General features: G+C 38.4%; 1 protein-coding gene across 2 annotated transcripts in view; it reads left to right on the forward strand.

The window, feature by feature from the left end:
- The window catches only part of Kn (EBF transcription factor knot), a 130,775-nt gene that overhangs the window by 35,312 nt on the left and 80,663 nt on the right, over positions 1 to 14,800 (forward strand). For both annotated transcript variants that reach the window (XR_011730830.1, XM_071770165.1), the window contains 4 exons: positions 2,793 to 3,188; positions 3,437 to 3,643; positions 7,863 to 7,937; positions 8,134 to 8,306. The gene's annotated coding sequence lies outside the window, so the exon portion shown is untranslated. The remainder of the gene's footprint in view (positions 1 to 2,792; positions 3,189 to 3,436; positions 3,644 to 7,862; positions 7,938 to 8,133; positions 8,307 to 14,800) is intronic.

Here is a 14,800-nt window from a genome sequence, read left to right on the forward strand (position 1 = left end):
AGGGGCGCAACCATCTATTATTAACACTTCCATCTGTCGGTGTATCCTGTTAGAGCTCTCTCGATGCTGTATAATACGTTGCTACATCATATTACATGATGCTACGACTGACCGTATGGCCCGTAAATAGTGCATTCTGAGAGAAAGGAACGTAAGCATATATATAGCTAAAGATATACAAAGAATTATGTAGCAATATTGATTAATTTTTCTAAATATTCTTAATTTTCTTATTTCATAAAAATTTTTCAATTTTGTTAAACTTACTATCTAAAATATTAATATTTCATTTTTACATGTAAAAGATTGTTTGACAAATTTTGCATAACTTACAGGCAAGAGATAAAAGTTTAAAATGTAAATAGCATCTACTTCTAACATTTTTCCTTTCAATTCAAAGGATAAATTAACCTCTGCGGAGTCATCCCCTTGCATCGCCACTTAGAAGTGTTTTATACTGCAAAGACTGCACCATGGCGTTTTAATCAAGTGCCATAGCATATTGCGCCCTAAGCTAAATGCGACTCTGTAACATCCCCTCCACGGGGGTTCCTCTTACAAATTGCCAGCTATCGTACCCCCCGTAGCTGTGTCAACGATACGTCATGTCTCTGAATGCTTGACTAGCGAATTCGGCATTAGAACGCATTGTACTGCTGTACCTGCTAAAGCTCGTATATTATACTTGATACTCATCTACTGGTTTGCAACAATAATCGTTGATCTGTTTAAAAAAAAAAACAGATTACTATCATTCTTAAAATAATTCTTAAAAAATCAGATTTCTACCTTAAAAGAGTCAATGACTATTTAATTTCAAATACAATGCAAGAGATAAGCATGTATAATAATTAACGTGTTTAGACAATGCACGACAAACTCGTTAAATTAACTCGAGATAAGATAAGAAGATATCCTCCAAATAATAATTTAATTTATCATAATTCTTACATCAAAATACATTACCACATAATTTTGTCAAGTGACATCTTACAATTATCTTCTTGGGATTTTATACATTATCTTAAATTCTTAAGTTCACGTATTACGACACGGAAAAGACTTCAATTTATGAAAATGCATCTTGTTAATTTTAATTAATCGTATTTTATTTATATGCTCCGATTGCACAAGAAAAAGAAGGGCATATCGGTAGTCATTATAGTTTTATGCGCCAACTGTCGCTGCACAGCAGGTTCTATTTATAGGCGTAAAACAATTTTCAGCATAGAAAATCACGCGTTATAGTTTCGTATTATGGCATAACGGCGCGCCATTCAGTAGGGTGCGTGGGGTTACCATAGCATTCGTTACGCTAGTATTCATAAACCATCATAACTTTACTGGCGTGGGTTACAGGACAGTCCTCGTTACCTACTCCCTACCATCATGCAAAGCGCACTAGCCTTTCGTCGCCAATGGGTGATTAGAATTAACTAAATTCTCGCAAGTGGTCAACCGTGATTCATCGTCAAAGTGTTTCTTTATAAAATAATAAATAGCTGTAACAGAAATAATATATTATATGAAAAATAAAATATTTAATAAAATTGGTAATGTTAATAAAAAAATTTTTAAAAACTGTAGAAATTTGATAATCCATAACGTAGGATTAACGATCGGATAAAGCTTTCTTATATTATCAGATTTTTCCTGTTATATTTTTGTCGATAATTCAGCAGAATGTTTCTCTTTCATGTTTATAACAAGATTAGTTTGAGACATCCGCAGAGACTACCGCGTATTCAAGATAGTGTGTAATTGGATGTAAGCAATTAACTTCTTTTTAAACGTCGCTGATTTGTTTCACAATTAAAAATTTACAAAGATCGCTTGGAAAAATACGCAAGCATATCATTTTACATAAGTACATATCAGGAGTACTAAATATGAGCATAATAAAGTTTTATTTTTTTAATGCATTTTTCATGCTGCGGGATCACAGGCCTTCAAGTTGTAGAATTTTTTTCTTCTCTATTGGGACTATTAATTCTTTCTAAAGCTTGAACATTAAATCAGTTTAACGTAAAATAACGCATAAAAAATTGTGTTCCATTATTATACTGAAGTTGATTCGATAATTTAATTAAATGGAATTAAAATACTAAAATGTTATCTTTGCGTACTTTAAAAAAGTACATTTATTATATGCTACGGTATATCAAAATCTATAATTTACAATTAGAGTAATTTATATATATAGTAAAAGTTAAATGTGCAAAGTTACAAGAATTATCTTTGCTGACTATGATTGATTTTTCGAAAATACATCAACTAAAAGTCTTTGTCGACGGCATCGAGAATCCATTTTCCTTTGTTTACGTCATTTACGAGATCGTAAAGGGCTTTAAAGGCCCTAAATGTTCTCAAAAGTCGTAATATGTTAACGCGTCGTCATGTCACCACTGTCATTAGTCAAGCACAAACGTGAGATGTTTACCATTACTGTTCCATATTATGTTTCTTACTTTAATTTACATGCATATATTGCACTAGGAAAATATTAGAAAGATATATATCGTAACTATATGTATATGCAATAGAGAATTAATGTTAATATATTAACAGGTAAAAATGTTATATTTTTAAAGTAATTATACACTTTTAATCATTTAATACAAAAGTAGAATACACACACACACACATACACACCCGCACAAAATTACTTATCTATTTCATATCAGTAGATATAAAAATATATGTAATATTTTAAGTAGAGAATCCGTTTCAACTTGCCATTTAAAAATTGTCATCTGATACTTACAGATTTCTTCGCGAAACTTTAATTCCAGATCTCGACAAGAGTACACGCACGGAACAGTATATAACTACGTCGACTACTACGTCCCGCCTCTTGTACACGTCCCGAACGATAGTTTGCCAGAGATACGGACGAGTCCTTCAGGACTCGCAAACCCAACGGCTGGCCACGGCGCCCACGGGAGAAACCCCAGGAACTATTCTCGAACAGAGAGGAGCAGCGGAACTTCCGAATCCCGCGAACTGCAACTACCGCAGTTATCCACGTCGCTGTTTTTGATAAGGATATTAATAAAGTTTAACACCCATGGCACTCGCGCGATACCGACAGCGCACAAAGAGGGAGATAGGGCAATGCATCTATAGGCAAAGAGAACGAAGTTCGGACACCTTCGGGACGTCCAACATCCCTTAACATCATACTCCCTGTAAGCCCCTCATGAATGTGATTATCTTAAAGATTTTCTGTTATAACATAAGTACATTTTCTTCTCCTGATATATCATCTTATAAAAATTGTTACAGAAATTTTTATTGATTTTAAAACGTAACATATACATAAATATGTATGTATAAAGTTAGGCTACGCTGATCGTGTGTGTGTGTAAATTTTCAAAAATGTCCATGAAAAATTGAGATTTACGACGGATGGTCAAAGCGTTCTATTTTTTCACAGGACGTTGTCCACTTTCCTGCCCCGCCATTCCGCACCGCCGCGCCGGTTCTCCAAGTGTACAGCTTTCAGCAGAGTCGGCAACAGGAGTTCCTGAAGTCGCGACGAAGGCACGAAGCCGGCTAGTGGCCCCCACAGGGGCTGTGCAGTGACTTTCGCCCCTATCTACCCTAAACCACGCTCTGGAAACGTCCCTCCACCCTCCTACGGGTAGGTCACATCACCACCACTGTGGCTTGGATCCGACTTTTGAAAACGGTTTTCTCTCTTCACTCCTCTCACTGTGTCCTGCTTAATGCTGGAGACGATATGCCGAATGCCTCCCGGCAGTGTTTTAAGTTTGATCTGTGTGCGTACGTCATTTGAGCGAGTTGGCAGTGTATCTTTTTTTAAGCAACTTCTTTATAAAATAGTGAAATTTTGCTGATAAAAGCAAGATAAAGTTTATACATTTAAAGAAGAATATACGAGGTAAGATTGCGATAAAGAGTCATTTCAGATTATATAACGTATAATTCACAATTCAAATTTATATAACTTATTATGTTGATATAATTTATAACTGAAAATAATATATATATGAATTGTTACAATTGTGATATTGACAAATAACTTTTAAAAATTTGTGAAAACTTTCGATATTAATAAAAAGAAAAGTAGCACATTTCGCGCTTGTAGGTAAGAGCGCAAGTTCTTTGCTGACGAAGAAAATTACCTGTGATGTAATTTCCTTTGTCAAGCGATTCACTTTTAATTATAATCGGCGTCTCCTGAGAGTTTCTTCAAGCACTAAACTTATTAAAACGATAAAATCTAATAAACTTTCCGTGACTTTTTAATAAACTTTTTATCGCAACGTCTACCTTCTTTATCATAGTAATTACACAATTATAATTCATTATTTTACTAGACTATTTTAAAATGATAAAACTAATATTTGTATTTCTATGTTTAATAATTCTTGGTCAAAATCAATGGTTACTCAACCGACCGACGATCTAAATACCATTGCTGGGCATCTCGCTCAAGGTAGATTTCCCCGCCAATGTCAGATTTGCATTTAAAGCAACGAAGTAAATTCACCTCGCGTAGCACGAAACAAGGACACCATTGGGAACACAAACGAAGTGTGGGAGACTGGCTTACGCCAGCTCGTAAAACGTCGCCGGGTATTTTAATTGGCGAAATATGCTAAAAGTCGCGATCATGATAAGATTTATTTATACGCTCTTCCCCCAATCACTTACACACACACAAGCAGAGCTTGCCTGAAAATTTATCAAAACCCGAGAGACTACTCTATAGGATATATCATCAATCTGTTGACGTTGCTCGTTGTTTTGTGAGATTTCCATATACGTGATTGCTGATTACTTAAAAAATAGTACAGTTATCTATACAAATAGTATACATATTATCGCTGAGAAGAAGATAGAGCATGAAAAATAATTTCAGAATAAAATAAAATGTTGATTACTTTGTAGTATAACGAGTTTATATGGTAAGAGACATTTGCAAAGAGAATTTATAATGAACTAAACGGATAAAGTGTTTAATTGCCGATTCTTTGAGAATTTTTCGCAAAAATTTTTCTTCTCTTTGTTAAATCGCCAAAGCTATAGAAAGACGTTTGGAAAATAAACTTGTTCTCCGTTTAAAAGGATTGTGAACATGATTTCTTGAATGATTCTCTAATATTTGAATGATGCTTATTTCCTTCAAACGAATATTATTTGTGATTTTAAACGATTAAATCGTTAGAGAAATGCTACTAGTTATGATTTATGGTTTCTTTTTGTTCAGCTTTCAAAAACCCCTATTTCAAACCCTTTTCTTTATCTATTCCCTGACAGTTTCTTCCTGAGTAAAATTTTTTCGAGAAAAGGTCGAGAAGAAGGTCAACCCCGGTACGGCTATAGGCAGGGGCAGGGAGTGTAACACTAGATAATCCCCGGAACGAAAGATCATCCAAATACGGTTCTGGTATTCAAAGTCATTTGTATTCATTTCACCTTAGGCCTGGATCTTATTATAAACCGACGATTCTCGCAAAATCCTGTTTTGCATGCTTCTTGGCATATCTTTTCTCTTTTGTTTGACTACATTCATCTTTTTCTGAATCACAGTAGGTAATATCGTCTTATTATATCGAAATTTTATGGTTTTCGAGGATTAGTCTGTTGATCCGTCGGTTTAAGATTATAATTATTTTAAAATAGTTGTCGTGTTGTCTTTGTCGTTGTCACATCTTTCATAATTTTGAGTATAATAGCGTGAAAACGAGGGGATGGGAAGTGACAATAATAGATGTCACGCTTTCTATATCTACGGGAAAAAATATGATATTGCTAATTCGCTTGACTTAATCCCATTACATATTGTTATTAATGACGATCATTAAACATTTTCATATTACTAAACAAGCTCCCACGAGAGCAGTAAGCATCATGTGTGAATTAACAATTTTCGATTCATGGGTAATTTATAATTTGCGACGACACAAGCATATTAACTGTTTTGCAATAACAATTCTTTTAATGGTATGATAATAACAGTTAATAAATATGAAACGAGGGTGAAAAAAACGATGATTGAAGAAGAAAGAAACACCGGTAGTGTATGGAAAAAAAGGAATATTATGTTGCTACGGACAAAAGTAAGGTGTCAGAGGAGAAATCGATACGCTGATCAAAAGCAATAATAGGAAATGCACATATGACGCGGTCTTTATGGCTCGTTGCACTCGAAAGTAAAGCCGGGAGGCACGTTTATAATGGAGAGAGTATGCACTTGTCCGTTCTACTGCGGTCTAAAATCTGATGCTCCCTACGGATACCGATAGCACCCTCGCTGATGGCCCTGTTGCCCCTCAAAGTGGATGCAGTATCTCTCTGTTGAACAAGTTTGAGAGATAGCCGCGAAAATGACAGAGAAGGGTGAACGTGCCACGAGAGGAGAGGGGAGTTTACTCATGATGGGATGACCACATCTGTTTGCAATTGAAGCAAGTGGCTCGATTTTTGTGATTATGTGGTTTCACCAATTAACGTTTGTACAATGACGCTTTATTTACTCAATAATCGTCAAAGATCGATAAAAGTCTTCTGACGTAAAAGAGTTTTGCTCCATCGAATATAATATCATATACTTGTGCAAACAAAATTATATCTTGCAAAGTAATGCTCATCTTATTTTATTTTATTTTAGTTATATTATTATTACACAATCATTGCTTCTTTAAATTGCAGAAGAAAGGTAGCCAGAGAAACTAGAAAAGCCTCCAAAAAATTTAAAAGTTTCTCTACTATATGAAATATTTATTGCGTAGTAAACACATAAATAGTACAAAAATTTGTTAATTTAATTTAATACAATTTAGTTTCATATAATGTTTATAATAAAAAGTGTAGTTTATAATATAGTTTATAAAGTTTATAATACTAGACATCACAGACGCGGGCTACGCGCGCGCTATTTTTTTGACTTTAATATTATATCTGTTACTGTTACACATTAAATACACACAACTATCAAAAATCAAAATATGCCATGACAGCCGCTCATGACGTAAGCGCAGCGAGAGAACCAATCGGCATCGCGGAAAAGAGTCAGCAATAAACTTCGAGACTTTCGATAAGACTTCGAGAGATGCGAGTATCGATTTAATATGCCTTTCGTTAGATAGGGAGGGAATTGTGGGAAAGCGAGTAACCTCTCGGTACTCAACGCACTCGAAATTTAAGACAATATAATCGCTCCATGTAGACGGTCTATTGACTATGAAATAAAGAATAAAATCATCTATTGTGGTGAAGCGGGGGATAGAACATGGTTGCCATACCAGAACCATTCTCTTTATGGATAAATGTTAGTGGCCGTTTCCATACAGGTAAGCAGATATGATGTTTCAATAAGAGACGGCAGTTAGGCGTCTCTAACGTGCATTTTGGCCTCCAGGCATTGTCATTCCCGTATCTGAACGACCCTCGTTCGTAACAGTACCGCGAATATCTTATATGGTTCTTTTACTTTTATGTATACGCGATATACGATATGAATATCTTTTTACATGATTACTTTTATCATATTTTATGGAATATGTTGCTACACTAGTTGCGTTTACAATTTGCAACATGAAAGCAGTATATCCACATTTGTCTATAAACTTTATTAATAATGTTAGTAAATTGCATATTTTATATGTTTGAAAGTTAATCTGAAATATTTTCGTATCCTGCACATTTAAATTTAGACATTAATTCAAAACGATAAATTTCTTGATAAACATATCCATTTATATCGAAAATTTGTTAATCAAAATATGCGATTATTGTGGAGAAAACAAAAATAATGTGTCAGAGATTCTGGTAAAAAGAATGTTACGAATCAATCCAATGGACATTCTAACTCTTGCTTTTAACTGTAACAGGTGTCTCGCTGCCACTGACAGAAAACTTTCCATAAATGATGAAGACGTCCAACTCGCAGTGAGGTACTATACATGGTAAGAGGAACGACAACATACAAACGAGAGAACGAGGGAAAGAGCCTTTGTGCTCGGTATGGGGTATATAGGCATCGAAACGCCTCGTTGGTCACAAAAGGACGCCTCTCTCTTTCTCTCTCAATCTGTCATAGCGGCCGCAAAGCCTTGTCTCTCTGTACCATTCCTCTTCTATTCCGTACCTCTCTGTTTATAGACACCAGACTACGAGTCCATAATCCAAACAGAGGGTGCCGTATTCACTCACCGTAACCATCAGCCATGTGTTCGTTTACGGATACCTACCTACCTTCCGGATATTCTAGTAAACGCCTGTCAACGGGAGTGCGCAGATTTTCCGAGATTCATCTTTCTTCAAAAGACATTAACGTGAGATATTTTTAATGTTTCTATTAGAAGTCAGACATAGTTGGCTAAGAAATCGAATCTAGTTTTTTTTTCTGTACATTTAAGCAGTAAGTTTCTTTGTATTATGTGCAATATGTTGATATTGCTCTATTTTATGTAAATAATAATTGTTGTTGAAAAATAAATTAGTATTTATTCTAAGGTATCAATAAAAATAATTAATTATACTTAATTGTTAAATGTACAAAAAAAACCTAGATTCGATTGTATATATATATATAAAGATTTCTATTTCTAAATAAGTTTAAGTCAATTTATGAGTGTGATGACAATTTATTATTTGACTTGTGATGTTCGCTTTGTAGTTTTTATGTTCACAAGATGACAAAAACATCCCGAGTTCCTTTTCTCTACCACAAAATACCTTCACAAATATTTCAGGTTATTTTAGGCTGTTTAAACCTGAGAAAAGTGAGATTCCCTTTGTTGTTTCTGTCATCGAACATTAATAATACCAGTTTGACAGCACATAAATCTTAAGTTTGACTGCACCATCAAGCAGGCACGAGCTATATACCATGTGTCTCGGAAAACGCATTTACACCCGATCGCGCAAAAAGAATTCCACTTCTCCGCCGTATCACCCCTTTCCGAAACCCCTTTCGGTACCCTCGAACCCCTGCTCGAGTTCGACCACGACGCTAATTCATAGTCGGTGACATCTCATTGCCTTCGTATCAAGTACTATTGTCCTGGGCAACCGGACCGGTTGGACGACTATTGTGCCTCTCTCGAGCGCGACATTGGACGTTCAAAATGGCACCTGGCGGAAGAAATGTTCAATGAGCAATTTCTGCAATTAATCCGGTTGTACGTCCCGAATGTTTGTTTGGAAACATCGACACCGCGTTATATCGCCTATGCCATGATTCGTGTCAGATCAATAAAAAATCGCATGATAGGCACTCGAGAAAGTGCCCCGAGCAACCTAAGAATTTCAATTAATATAACTTGTTGTATCTTTACATTAAAGTAATATTTTAGTTTTTATATTTTATTTCTTTTATTATAATACGTGATTAAGATGACACAAAAAAATCATTTTTATATTAATCTTATTTAATATGTTTGATCGCTGAAATATCGGTAGCGTAACTAAATCTTTCGAAATGAACAAGCAATATTGTTAACGTAACAGGCCCCGGCACCGTAGCTGCGTAAACAAACTGGGCGTTTGACAATAAACAGACATAATTGGTTGAATACCGCCTCGATAGGTACAGACAAGTACTATCGGCGAATGCCCCCCGTGACGCTGTTGCTCGCGTTTCCGCGTATTGTTTGTACCTTGTTATGAAATGCAAGCACGCTTATACGCGAAGCACACCACCCGCTTCGTTCCTCTCGATCCCTCTCGCTTTACCCCTCTTTGCCACCCGCTCGCGCTCTCTCCTCTTCCGACGGGCTCGCTCGCTCGCTCGTTCGCTGTCCTGTATGCGAAGCAAATGTATCATATCACACGGGCCCCTAGGGCTGCATTACAAGCCCGATCATAGTACGTTTCCGGCTGTATTAATACGCCCGTAAAAATGCAACCTCTATTTCGCGACTCCGCCGAACTAAACCGCCCGCTAATTCCATTTGCCATGGAGCGAAAATGGGGTGCGTATGCATCCGCCGTGCAAACATGCGGCGCTATAATCATAAATACGCACCTTACAATTCTGTACTTCTTCGCACGTGTTTTCTGACCAAAGTAAAAGAAACGTGCAGAGGAATATTCACGTGTGTGTTTATATATTCTATATATATTAATCCATATTACTTTATTAAACATATAATAAAAAGTGATTATAGACTTCTGGATACAATCGGTTATAAGTGAACGGTATATGCAGTATAATATATATATATATAACAAGATGTTTAGTAATCACACTACAAAATAGTCGATGCTAATGTATAAAGTCCATTAACGTACGCTGTTCCAATCGAATCTTCCGAATTTTCTCTATTTGGATGCGACAATACAACGCTCGGATACTAACAGAATAAACTGCTGGTCAATTATCTTCTGGCACCGTGTTCGACGATTGCAAGTCGTTCCCGCGACGGGTGATGTACATAGCTAGGATGAACGAGGACTCGGGGAGTACCGAGTGATAATAAAACCTGAACAATCAAGCGGCACGTGTAAGACGCGGGGTCGGTAAAGCGAAGCGTGAGGATACACGAGGAAACACAGAATGCCTTTGCGTCTAGCTAGAACCGAAAGATCCTAGTGGATGAGCGTACAGGGCAAGGACGATAAAAACCTTTACGACGTGACGGAATTACCGCTATCCGTCGAACGAACCAACGACGACCAGCCACTGTCTTCAACCTTGCCACTGATTTAATTCTTATTCCTATGCGTGTAATTATGCCGCGAAAGACATTATGTAGTTACAGATTCATCAGCGCGAATATAACAACTTATCAACGTAACAGGCTTTATCTTCCGTTGATTGTTTTTCATAATATTACATTACGTAACAATAATTGTTCCGGTCTTTTTAATATTTTAGTATAGATACTGCGATATATATTTGACCCATCTGTTTGCCAACGATAAAACAACAGACGTTTAATTAACATTAGCAGAGATTTAGTTTGTATCGGGATAACAGCGCGCAGGACGAGCGAATGATTTTAAATGAATGACAGCGATGTTTACGCGACGTTTCGAAAGCCGCCGGTGTAATAATGGATTTACAGAGAAAACATGGAAGCGTGGCGGGCCGAATCAAGCCAGCGTGAAACAAACAGTGGATATTGCACGCAATGTGTCGCGCCTGGATCCAGAATCAGTCCTCTGCAAACACGTTAATGTGCGAAATACACACATCCTGCCGCGGCTAATATTGCGAGAACGCTGTAGGACAAGACCCCTAATGCGCATTCCCGCCGAAAGAAACGGTAGTTTCATCATAGTCGGGACTTGACTATAAGATATTACACTATACCGCTCGTTCGTAATTTACGACGTGTATAATTGTCATTTAAATGATTTAGCTCGATGTGGCGCAAGAAATAATGCGAATAACACTTTTATGTTTACACAACGCAAATATTAAGTAATATTCTAATTGCACTCATCAATTATCGAAAGTTAAATCTCATTGAATTTTGCAGGCCATTTTTCAAGGGAATAATAAGCAGTTGCCGCAAGCGCGCGCGGTAAAAAAAAGTGCCGTAATAATTATTTTAAACGCCACCGTTAGCAGCGGTGGATATCCGGATACGAAAGGGTGGACGTATCCGCGGGATTTTGTTAGAGGGAGAGGTTACGCGCAGTGGGATACGGGTGCGTTTACGCAATTACTCGATATTACTGCTCTGGGCATCGGTAACTCTGCTAGCTCTTTACCAATAAACGCATAATCTCGTAATACCATTGATTTTCAATTCGTTATTTACCTGCCCTCGGCGGGGTTCTCAAATGGAAGAAGTGATTCTGCGCAGTTTAATCGGATCGCTGATTCGAGTATCGGCTAACTGGCCGCGAAGCCGAAACGAATATCGTGGAAAGTGTCATCGCGGGAATAAAAGTTTTGCGCTCGTGTAACGAAAAATCGCCAAACCCGCGCCCATAATCGTAAATTTCCGCCGGCGGCGCGGGCGGTGCCGCGAATAAATGTTTCAAAGGAACGGAGCGGAAATTTGTCCGTATGATATAAAGCATTCGAATGAGAATCGCGGTGCAGTTAGCGCGAATGACTGCTCGGTAATTACAACAAAATACGCTAATATCACCCACTCTATATGAACCCTGGGTCAAGTGACCCTACCGCGGTGCATCGGTCCGTGTGCCGATGCAACAGACCGTACCAAACAGGTAATGCATGCGTTATTAACATTGGCAATTTTTCGTATTAATTAACCGGGAATATGCGGTAGCATCCAATTAAAGCCGATAAAATGTATACATTGTACGGCGCAATGAACGGAAAGAACCTCATTTGCTCTAATACATAAAATATCGTGTATACAATAAGCATAATTTGATTGCTGCAATTCTTCTCTATACGAGGAAAAGTGGGACAAATATCGCATTTACCGCATAAACCCCCACGTGTTTACCGCAGTGGAATTTATAAACGACTCAATTGCGATACATCTATAATAAATATAGTGATTCGCTACATATATATCTAAATCTTTCCTTGCTGACAAATAAGAGCTGAACAATACAAATGAGAGTATTACCAGAGTATTACCATGATAAAACTGAGATAAATATATTTTTCATTTAATATTACTTATAAATTTTACGAACTTAAAAACTCGAGGATACGCAAGATTAACAGGCAAATTTGAGCGCAGGACAATCCGGCGTTTCATTAGATTCGCTTTCTACGATGCACATAACAAATCGATTGAACGGCCAGGATATAAATGCCTTTGCCCCCTAACGTCATCGTCCGTTCCTAAGTTTATGCAAAGGAGTGGCAGGACATCGGGCTGGCGGGCAGCGGATACGTAGGAGAACAAGATGGCGGTCTCCCATGAGGATTCCTCGAACGAGGCCGCAATCCAACGGATACACGTCCCGTCGACGACGCTGGAAACCTCCGTTTCACTTCTACGTCTCCTTCTTATCCCCCTTTCCGCGTGCTCGCCCCCGTTCCTCCTTGTCCACTTCGTGCGTGGCTTAGCTACGTTTGGCAGCGTGTAGCCTCGTGTCTCCCCGCAAAATTTTCTCCCCGTATAGACCGCACCGACGCACGGGTCTGAAAAGTTCATGCGATGCACGCGTGCACGCGAGCCGACCCGGCAGATCAGAGAGTGGTAGCCGTCCGCGGGAATTAGCCGGTAATCCATTTAAGTCATTAGCGGGAAATCGAGACGCGCGTAGCGTGTCGAAATTAATTAACGGAAACACACGGCCATTTCTATTCCAATAACGTGAATTGAACCGATATCGTCCCCAATACGCGGTGATACGTGATATCAATTTACAAATTAAGCGACTTTTTATAGTTATTTTATATTTTATGGGGATTATGTACTCCCTGCGCGTAATAATTATCACGGAATTGTGACTACCGATTAGAATACTTATTGCAATTTATTTTTAACGTACGGAGAGACTGTTTTAGAAATTTTTAATGCGACGGAAAATTATCATGTCATTCCGATAGACAGTCTTCGCAAAATAAGTTACATTTTCGGATACGGTAACCCTTGACGAGCACGCACCGCGCGGTCGAAGTCGTGTACGGCCCCTACGGCTCTCGAGGGTATCCTATCTTCGACGACGCACCCTCCACGAATTGCGCTATCTCGCCTCTCGCCGGAACGATTTCTCGACTTGGATGCATCGTTACGTTTTGGCTAACTGGCCGAATTTCCCATGTCCATCCCCAAAACGATCGACTAACGACCGTGCGCACGAACATTGTCGACCCTCTCGCGAATCAGCGATGAAACCGACGATATATACACGGTCGACGGTAATTCGTAGTACTTAGCGGTGATGTTGATCGTTCTCTCTTAGAATCTCTAGCGAGACATAAGTTCTACGGTGCGCGCAAACTTCGCCGAAATTAACAATTAACAATAAGCGTGTGGAACAATTTAAATTTTGGATAATTTTTTAAATGGACAAGCGCTTAAATTTTATTCCATTCATATTCGTATATAGATGAATTTCTGCGTGATAAGATATGCCGCAGCGTACTAAACGTGATACGGGCGAATTTGTCATGGGATAGAAAAAGTGAAACAAATCCCTCATATTATGGGCAACGGATGGAGAAATCGCTATTGCGATTCGCTAGGTTCTATCCGTTAGATATATCATAGGGGTCGTATGGGCGGTCAGCGACGTATCGAGTGGCCATCCTTGCTTATCACTAATTCAAGAGAACGTAGATCCCTGGATATAAAAATAATTTGGTTTATGGAAACAGACGCGTCCTCGATTCGGGTAGACGGAGTTTAGTGGTGGTTACGACTACCGTGACCATGCGGAGCCCGCGGAATAAATCATGAAGCGATCTCTCCAAGTTTCGACCGGAATATACGGAAGTTTCGTAAGGCATAAAAAATTTCTGTAATGTAGGCAATTTCTTATTTTTCATTGATCTTATGTCGGGTGCGATTTCCACCCGATGCGAGCAATTTTCTACGCGGAATGAAAATGTAATAAAAATCCTCCCCGGTTAGCTCCGAAAATCCGTTCTGCGGACGCGACGGTAAAGGCGACGGTCGTTTTCCGCTCGAAATCACGCCTTACAGCTTATCTCGTCGAGGAAAGGATTAACGACCGGCGTGCCTCTTATCGGCATAGAGGTAAACCCCCAATGGGCCAGGAACAAAAACGCAACGGCTAATGACGTTGACGCGGCAACCTGTTGTCCAAGCCCTTTTGAATTGGAGCACACGAACAGAGGATGTGGCCGCGCTAATAAATAGCCCCGTCCGATGGCGCATCTGCGTAGGAAAAACTTTACCCGAAAAACTCGAGCGCC

Source organism: Temnothorax longispinosus, chromosome 2 (assembly GCF_030848805.1).
Source record: "Temnothorax longispinosus isolate EJ_2023e chromosome 2, Tlon_JGU_v1, whole genome shotgun sequence".
NCBI lineage: Eukaryota > Metazoa > Arthropoda > Insecta > Hymenoptera > Formicidae > Temnothorax > Temnothorax longispinosus.